Consider the following 10,557-nt stretch of genomic DNA (forward strand, 5'->3'; position numbering starts at 1 on the left):
TAATAATTTAATACCACTGATAGGGATTGCAGAGGTTAATAAATTAAATCATATAAAGTGAATGGACATCATACTAAGAAAAATCTTATTTTTAATTCAAATAAAAAATTTGTAAAAGTAACACTAAACTAAAATGAAATCTAAATGATATATGTAATTATGAAAGAAGAATTAAAATCAATTTGATATAATAACCATTATTATAGATATAAAATACATTTCTGCCAATTTTAACTAAAATTATATATATGATGATGATAATTAATATTTTATCACCTTTGTAATGATTTTAATTTATTATATATATGATGATAATTAATATTTTATCACTTTTGTAATGATTTTAATAAATTAAAATAATAATTGGACTAATTTAATATTCAAATAATTTACATTCAAATCATGTCATGTTAATTTAAAAGTCATATATAATAATGATATTTTTCAAAAATAAATCATAGATAAAGTTACGATGGTAAGTTAACATCCTATGCTTCGAATTATTCAAAGCATATCATGATAATTTTAAAATTATATATATAATGATGCTATTTGAAAAAAATTAAATCATACATAAAATGATGATAGTAAATTAATATCCCATTCTTCTGGGTTTACATTTCATATTTCTAATTAATTATTTCAATAGGTGCGGAATACAGTTTTCAGAATTTCTATTAATTAAAAGATATTTAATAATTTATGATGATTTAGATTTATTACCTTGAGGATATTTTTGTTAAAAATAATATATGAAATTATAAATAATGATGTTAATAATCTAACATCATGGGAAACATAGTCTAAATAATTAATTTAATTCACAATCAAATAGCATTTTTCTTAAAAATAATATATGAAATTATGGTCAGTTTAAATTAAGGATCCGACGTATTCTCTCTAAAATGGCTATTAAAATAAAATCGATCTTTACTGACGTCCTTCTTAGTTATCTTTGTTTTATGCAACTTTGTTATTCACTATAAGAATTGTTAACTAAAAGTTAGCATATTTTTTTCTCATAAATAAATAGAAAATAATTAGCTATGATATTTATATAAGAACATGGTTATGATGAAAGTATAAGTATAATTTTTTTCAGGGATAATTAAATTTATGTACTGAAAAGTATATATGTGAACTTATATAAAGCGATTTAAAGAGGTTGACGTTGGATGTAAGGAATTTTTTTATTATTAGGAAGGGTTTAATTTTCATTGGGTTATTTAGCTTATAGGTTATCTCATATTTTTAAGTAGTGGTTGACTATATAATTATATTGAGAGAGATGAAAGAGATTATTGGAGAAAATTTTGAAGTTTAAAATGAGTATTTTAAGAAATTAAGTAAAATAATAGTAGAATTAATAAAATAAAATTAGATTATATCATCAAATTTTGGAAGGGAAAAAAAAATAGTTGAACTTGTATTTTCAACTTATTTCTTTATGATTTTACCCAAATTTTGAGTGGGGGCACTTATTGGATGCGGTTTAATTTAATTTTTCATCTAATTATTCCGACAGAACTTACTACACAAAAAAATGCGAAATGCATTGAAAAAAACTAATTTGTATTTCATATTTTTCATGTAGTAGGGTTCATTGGAAGTATTCAAAATGGGTACTCCTTGGACGAAAAATTAAATTAAACCCCATCCAGGGAGTGCTCACATTCGAAATTTGAGGAAAATCATAGAGAGATAAGTTGAAACTATGACTTGAAAAAATAATTTTTTATTTTTATTTTTATTTTTTTTCTTTTTACTCCAAAAATGGTGAATCATCCCCATAGTTGACATCATCATATTGAATCCTATTGGTTCTTATAAATTTATTGTTTGTTGTACATTTTTGTTTTGGGACCCATTTTTTATCTCAAGATTTCTCTAATGATTAATGCTATCATGACTCATGCACACATACGTGGACCAAAGAGCACTCTCATGATATTCTTTATAAGAGATCAAATCATATTAGTGACATTGGTTTCAAAGGATCTCATTATGTAGGGTAACCTACATTTGAAACTCCATTGTAGTTAGGATGAGTCACCTAAAATCCCACCATGTTAAAGGTTGTTGGAACCCAAATCATATTGAATCCTCAATTATTTTGATGACTTAGATGCTCTTGGGTTATATTTTATTAAACCATATGTTATTTGCATAAATTATGTGCACACTAGAAAATAAAAACAAAGTCTTAAAAAATTGAATGAGATAGCAACTTTAGTCAAATTTAAATAATTAAAAAATTATACCTAAAACTCTGATTCGTTATCATATTTAATAACTTTTAATTTAAAATAATTTTACATTAATAAATAGGAATTCATTAACATGTCATATTCTATTTAAGATTTTTTAATTTTTAATTTATAACGTTTTTAATTTTTCTAAATTAATATCATAGCCCTGGCCATAGCCCTGGCCAAGTGTGATTCCCCCAAGTTACACCAAAAGAATGCTGGATAACGATCAGACATCTAGGAATCAAGTCCACATACTAACCACCACCTTGGTAACATTCCACCAACTACCCACTAAAGGTAATATTGATAGTATAAAAGATTCTTAATGCATGTAGGTTTTCGTGTCAAATCTTAAATTTAGATATTAGTGAACAAAGCTAATTTCCATGCACTCTTTCCATCATAGAAAAGCATTTTTGAGGGAAGATTGTCATTATTGTTTAAACAAGTCTTCATAGTGATTTCTTGAAGAGGTTTGACAAAAATATCTAAGTGAAATCTTTTTAGAGAAGCTACCACTTGTACTTTTTGAAAGATCCATTACAATCATCATTCAATTGTTGGGTGAAAAGAAGCCAACAGAAAAATATATTTAAATATCAATGAAGAAACAATTTTTAAAAAAAGGATTAGGTGATAACTTTTTCATAGAATTTTATTTTCTCACAATCATCTAAATATTGGAATTTTTTTAAAGTTATTTCTTTTACTTCCATTATATTCGACTTTTTAGTAATTTCCTGGAAGCTAATTAATAAATAATTAATTAAAATTATAAAAATAAAATAATATTAGAGAAATAAAGTTTTTTTTTTATTGAATGGATAGATGCAAAATCCACTCAAAATTCCATATTTGAATGGATGAACCAGTATAGACTAGAAAGACCATATGAAAAGAAAATTTAAGGAGTCCAACTATAAAAGGAATTCACAAAAAAGTGTTCACCGAGAATGTTGACACCTAATCATCAATATTGGTGTTTTATTAAGAAAAATGTTAGCGATGTTAGTACATGGTTTATTTATTGTAGAGATTATATTTATATGTCATATAACAGGTATTTTTTTCAAACATATTATGACAATAGCAATGGTGTTAATATGTATCTAGGAAATAACAGATCATAGGAAATTAATGGTTATGGAGATGCATGTGTCACCTAGTTAAATGATTATGTGAAACAAATACAAAATGTAATATATATTTTAGTAATAAAGAAGAGATTAATCTCAATTTCTACCATGGTTGATTAAGAGATAAAATTTTAATTTCTTAAATGATAATGTGTTATATAGAATATATGATATCACTACAAATTTATAGGAAGAGGAGTCAGAATGGGAGGAATGTGAAAGATTTTGTTACAAGGAATAGTCATCAAGAATTATCACCAACAATTATGCCAATGGAATAATTATGACATAAAAGGTATGGTCATATAGAAACTAGTGATATCATGTCACTTGAAATGAAGAAACTATGGAGGATCTTCCAATTTTTAAGAATCAACATGATAAATGTGAGTGATGTGCACTAGGATAATAGCATATGGAAGAATTTTATATAGGTATAAGAAATAAGAAGAGATAAACTTATGAGCTAGTTCATGTTGATGTTTGTGGCCCCACAAAATGAAGTCACTTGGTGGAATTTTCGATTTCCTTATTTTCATCTATTATAGAAGTAGGTGCACATATATTTATTTTATTGGAAGGAGAAATGATTTATTTTAATATTTAAAAGGATTTAAGAACATAGTTGAAAATAATGCAATAAGGTACATCAAGATCATCATATTGGATCAAGGAAGAGAATTTTCACATCAAGGGAGTTCATCAAATATCCCAAAGATAATGGGATTGAAAAATAGTATAGAGTACTAGTATATAATATCACATAATCTTCAACAAAATGAAGTGGTTAATAGGAAAATAAAAGTTAGGTTGGATGTATTCAAAGAATCATTGAAGATAGAAATATCTCTAATTAGAGCACAAACCTTCTTATAAAATATTTTGGGATATAAATTAATAGTTAGTCACTTCAGAATTTTTGGTAGTGAGACATTCTTCAACTTTCCAAAAGAAGATAGAATAAATCATGATGCCAAGGAAATCAAATGTATCTTTATTCTTTTTTGATTATTCATAAAGTTTATAAAATGTATGATCCTATTATTCGTAAAGTCTTTGAAAGTAGAGATGTTATACTTCATGAATATGTAGAAGAGGATTGAAAGGAGAAAGAGTGTGATTTATGAAAATGAACTGAAAAGGAAGAAGGAGAAGTTGACTATTAGTAAAATGATATTGAATATAAGGGTAGCATTCAAGGAAAAAGAAATCATAGCACACCAATAAAGAGTGATGGGGCACCAAAAAAGGATTGAAGCAACTCCATAAAGTAGTGAGGTGTTCATGAGATCAACAAGGAAAGTTCAAATACCTTTCAAGTATAAATATTATGTATTAATGACTCAAGTTGTGAATGTAGAGTAACATTAAAAATTTTAAGTAGAAATAGAACATAAATAATGAATAGATGACATGAAAGAAGAATATGGTTCTATAATGAAAAATGAAACAAAAGAAGTAATAGAATTTTCTAAGAATAATGTCCTTATATTTCAAATTAGTTATTCATGCCTAAGTTTAATTTTGATAGTGGTATAGACAATTATAAAACTAAATTTATGGCAAAGAGCTATTCACTTCAAGAAGAGATAAACTATGAGGGAACAGTTCTACCTATAATTGAAATGAACACCATCAAACTAGTGATTTCAACAGTACTGAGTACATTTGGTATCTACATTAGTTGGATGTTAATTAATCTTTTTTAAATAGTAAATTAAAAGAAAATTTTATCTTTCTTGACTACAAGAGTTTATAAATAAAGGTCAATAACAACTTTCTTGAGGGTTAAAGAAAGACTTATATAGACTCGGACATGCAGGTAGGTTGTGGTATGTAAAATTTAATACTTTCTTCTCTCATAAAGGTTTCATCAAAAAATAAAATTGATTTAAAGATATATATTAGGAAGGTTGGAAATGGGAGTATTCGTTTGATTTCTTGATATATTAATTATCTTATCATAATAGGAAGCATTGTTGAGTTGATTCAAGAAATAAAAACATAACTATTATAGCAATTTAAGGTGAAGGACCTTGTTTAGTTTCAATATTGTTTAGCCTTTGAAGTTCAAGGGGATGATGGTAATAGTTTGATTACACAAAGTACATATATAAAGGAGTTAATGAAAGGATTTGATATGAGTGGATGTAAACCAATATTTACTCCATTAGAACATAATTTTAAACTCAATAGTCATGAAGTAGTGAAATAAGTAAATTGCAGTTAAAATTGTTGGGAAGTCTAAATTATTTAACTACAACCAAACTAATTACCACATATTTACTCAATATACTTAATTAGTTCATAGCTAATCCATGTGAAAATAATGGGAGAGTAGATGAGAGAGTCTCGAGCAATATTTTAGAGGAACTATTTATTTTGGTATTAAATATACTAATAATTTGAATTATGATTTAACAAGTCATTTATTTTTTTATTTGGTAAGAGTATCAAGTTACATGACTTCCACCATAAAATCTGAATTCATTATAAGATTTGGAATTGTGTATTGGATTAGTAAGAAGCATCTAATTTTTTCTTGATTCCTCATACACAACATTATCTAGTGTAACTTGTGAAGAAACTTAGGTAAGGTGTATTCTTAAATAAAAATAATAATAATAAAACCTATAAATAAACTCCTCTATAAAAATAGCATATAACCTATTTTATCATGCTAGGACAAAGAATATTGAAATCCATTATCATTTTTTAAAAGAAAAGATATCGTAAAAAAAAATGACAATATAAATGATAATGCATGAAACATACTAATTTTACTAAAAATGTAGGAAAAGATAAATTTGAAATATGTAGAGATATGTTAGGTATTGTAGACAATTCAATTTTCTATTAAAAGGGAGTTCTATAATTAACAAGGGGAGTTGCAAGCAACAAGTACCTATTGTGCTTAGTAAGCACTTTTAGGATAAAGTTCCAGATTCACCAACGGTAGATCTAGTTTATCCAATTTAAGTGAATGTGCTAGTAATAGTAGTTTGAGTCCCATTTGTTGCGTTTAAGTTTACCTTGCACCTGTTAATGTGCCAGAATTGGAAGAACTTTCAAACTTTTACAATGCATCAAATTGATCTCTCGGAGATTCCTTAAATTCTCTATGGAATTTGGAAGCACCTCCAAACTTTTACAGTAGTGCATATTGATATTCTGAAAATTAGATAAATTATCAGAGAAATTTGGGAGTGCTAGAGCCTATATATTTTGTTCCTTAAGTAGTAGAACTGCGATCAGTATATTATCTTGTATATTCTGTTGCTTAAGCAGTAGAACCACGATCAATATATTATCTTGTTGATCCAGTCGGTGATCCAATTTATCCATAAGAATCAAAGCCAGTATAAGTGACCATTTACTAGTAAGATGCAGCAAAGGTATAGGCAAGGGTAAAGTGAGAGACTGCATAAGAAGAAGAGGCGGGGGTAGTATATTATTCTCTGAATTGAGTTTCTACTAAGTCTTAACAAGCAGCACCCAAAACATTTTGAGAGCCATCAACCCTCTATGTTCCATATCCAATTGGATAACCCAAAGCCTGTTAATTAAGAACCATTTCTGGATCCAAAACCAGTGGATTGAGTTGCCTAAGCACTTTCACACTAGTATATCTCGCATAAGCATAAACAAAGGTTGCTAGAGCAAGCAAGGTAAGAGTTTCAACAACATTAAAGAACGCATAAACAAGACCCACATCCTTTCCTGAGAAAGCCAGCAGTTTGCCTAGCGTACCTTCCAGTAGCATTCCAGTAGTAATAGAACTGCTTTGACAACGGGCTATTGAAAGTAAGGGACCAATTAAGCTCTGTCTGAAGCCCCGACAAGCATGCAAGGAAACGGCACCACCATAAATCCCAACTACAGCCAAGTCAGCTCATTTTAAGTTTGCACCTGTAAGAGCTACAAATAGTGGATTCGTGGTCTTTTGCACACTTCTACTACCTATTTGTTACATAAACACAAAAATGGATTACTAAGCAGAGAATAATAACTCCAATAATTAAAACTGGAACTTTATAAGGGCGATCAATTCCTGGCTCCTTGATTATTAGCCATATAAAGGCCGCAAGCTCTGCAAACATCCCAAAGAAATACAGATAAATCTAAGCAACTACAAGATCTTGAAAAGTCAATGATGATAGTAAAAGAATGCCTACAAAAGAGAACATAATTCCCAGAAAAGGAGTTCCATATCTTGATCTAACCACAAAAACTGTAGGAAGCAGACCTGTTTCTCCCATTCCAAGAAGAAGAAAAGAATTACTGCTCATTTCTGCCTCAAATAAACCCATGTTTGACAAACCAGCAATTGTTGCTATCCAACAGAATTACTGCAAAGAATAAGGATTTTGGAATAATTTTCTTTGGATTCTCTATCTCCCCTACAAGTGTACTTATGTTATCCCAGTAATTCATATTCTAGAATAAAATATTGAGATAAAAATTCCAGTCAACCTTCTGCAAATCAATCTCTAGCCATCTGGAAGGCTTAAGCCTTGGTATTGCAAGTATCATCATGACACAAAAGGGAAGAAGAGTAAAAACTCCTAGACAAGCTGCAGCCCAACCAACAATTGTCAGACCCCTCTAATTCAGATAGGTCAGGGCAATGGTGAGTGCCAAAATGGCCATGATTCTCAGAAGCCCACTACCCACTATTGGAACTAGTGATTTGAGATAGTCCAAGAATAATACAGGATAGAGACAATTGCCAAGGACTCCACTAAGCCATTTCCACCACCCTAGTTGGAATCCCCAGGATGGCCCAAAAGCTGCAAAAATCCACCCAACATAACCACTATTCTCAGGAAACATTGTAGCCATTTCAGCAGTCACAAGAGCCTCTGGAACACTCCATATCAATGGGAAAATGAGACAGCCCAAAATAGCTAGAAGAGGACCCTCGACTCTCACAGAATCTTCAACACTAAAAGGCCCACCTGAAACTTCATAGAATATGAGAAACACTAGTGGCACATTTGAAATCTTATGTTTATGAACCTCAAGATTTGGAACCTTGGGTGTTTCCCAATATAAGCCATTATTTTCTGATGTTGAAACCTTACCCATCTTAATCCTTCAAAGAGAAACCTTCATGTTTCTTTAAGTCTCTAGTTATTTGATCTTCCTAAGGTCTCCAATCTTGCCACCATGAAGAGTCCTAAACTATCTTCTGCTCTTTAGTAAGGCAATGTAAAAAATTGAATATTTCCAACTCTAAAAGTTTATGGAAGTCAACTTTGTGAATGAATATAGCCCCAGTAACTCTAGGACGACTTCGTTGTAGTTAAGGACTTGCTATAATTTAAAATAAAACATGATCCTCAATACAAATCTTCAAAACCTATAAAACCTGTAGAACAAATTATGCATGAAGTTTTAATGCTTGATATACATGACACCAAATACCATGCTAACCCCTTAACTATTCCTCCATCTCACACAAACTATATCAACCATATGCTACTCTCATAAACTAAAACCATTCTCATGTACCAAGAATCAATACACCGATCCGACTCCAAAAATAATACATAATATTATCAAATCATAACACAACTCCATAGATAAAAATGCTTGTAAAATATCATGATAATGTCGTTTGGGGTTCGTGTCCTAGCAAACTCCTTTCTCTATCATCTTGTTGGATAGAGAAATTAATAAAAAATTAAATAAATAACAAATAGAAAAGTAAAACTTGCAGGTGGTTAAATAAAGAAACATAAAGTTAAATATAGAAAATATAAAGCTTGTGGGTGGGCACGTGCAGCTTGCATGCAGCCACATATCCCCTCTCCACACTAAATGTTCAGTATCTGTCAGAGATTCAATTGAAACAACCTCGTTAATGGAAAATGGCCTTGCTACCTAGTCCAATCATACCACCGAGAAATCCTAGCTGGTTGTACCACGCTTTCATATATGGGAACTTTAAGACTGAAAGGTGGTGTATGCAGTAATGGTAAAAAATAAGTAGGGTTGGACCGGGTTTATAACCTTTCACCAGCTTATCGAGTTGATCCAGTCGAACCAGTCGAAGTAGCTGCACCACCAACAATAGAGCTAGCACTAGCAACAGAGGCAAAATAAGACATATATATGTAAGAGTAATCCACCTATCAACTAAGCACTTGTCAACTGAGTCTCAAAAAGAAAGAGGTAAGGTCATTTTGGAACAAGTCATGGCTTTCAAATAGGAATCCTATTTGCAACTAAAGGATGTTAAACTAGCATTGCAACTACTGATTCAAATGCTACTAGTAAAATATTCGCCTTCGCATAGCTAAGTAAAAAAGAGGGTAGTTTTCTAGTGACCTGTAGTGTTTTGAACCAGATAATTGAATAATTAAAAATCCCTTTGAATTTCTTGTAGACAGAATTTGAATTCCTTAATAAGAATGCAAGCAGCACTAGAACTGACCACTATGAGCGGAGAGTGAAAGGAGAGCAGGAACTGAACAAGCTCACCATTTTTCCTTTATCCAAATGAAATGAAAGTGTTTCATCACGGAGCACATTCAGAGGTGGCCTGCCCCACTTCTTATACTATTTGTCAGGTGATACGAGTTTGGAATGCAACTTTTCCTTTATGAGTACATTGAGCTAGCTTGGCGCCTGGGTAGATGATGCCAATCCATCAACATTATCTGTTGCTCAGAAGAATCATATCTAATAAAAGCAAATACAACAACTAGGTGAAATTCATGATTATAATGAAGTCCTCCAACATTTTCAGCATCGTGAAACATTCAATCCACTACTTCAAAATCTGTCTACAAAGCAAATAAAAAAGGAACAAAGATAACCAAAAGCATAATTGTTAGGTAGGTAGTCCATGAATTAAGATACCAGGCATCGTGCCTTCCTGTTTGTCCGATGTGTATCTCCTTGGAAGCCAACCTAGGTGTACAGGTGAGTGTTGTTTTAGGTAAACAAAGTCCAGTAGAGTTAGTATAGAAATAGGAAAATTTTCTAATACCTACCTTTGTTCTTTGTGATGACTTCTTCAATTTTTGTCCAAATGATATGCAGGATATGTAATAGGAAATTTATTTACTTTTTTTAGTAAAAGGTGAGCTAAAATTTCTTTTCTTCCAGATAGCTTGACACCCTTACCGAGGTTTAGGAGCAGGTAGATCGACACCCCTACC

The 10,557-nt window shown here is 30.4% G+C and overlaps 1 pseudogene; it reads right to left on the reverse strand.

The window, feature by feature from the left end:
* Positions 1-7,204: 7,204 nt before the first annotated feature.
* LOC149160282 (putative polyamine transporter At1g31830 pseudogene) lies at positions 7,205-8,476 on the reverse strand (annotated as a pseudogene).
* Positions 8,477-10,557: the final 2,081 nt, after the last annotated feature.

The sequence above is a fragment of the Pinus tabuliformis genome, chromosome 5_2 (genome assembly GCF_031772625.1).
Source record: "Pinus tabuliformis cultivar Carrire ecotype Pingquan chromosome 5_2, CPIR1, whole genome shotgun sequence".
NCBI lineage: Eukaryota > Viridiplantae > Streptophyta > Pinopsida > Pinales > Pinaceae > Pinus > Pinus tabuliformis.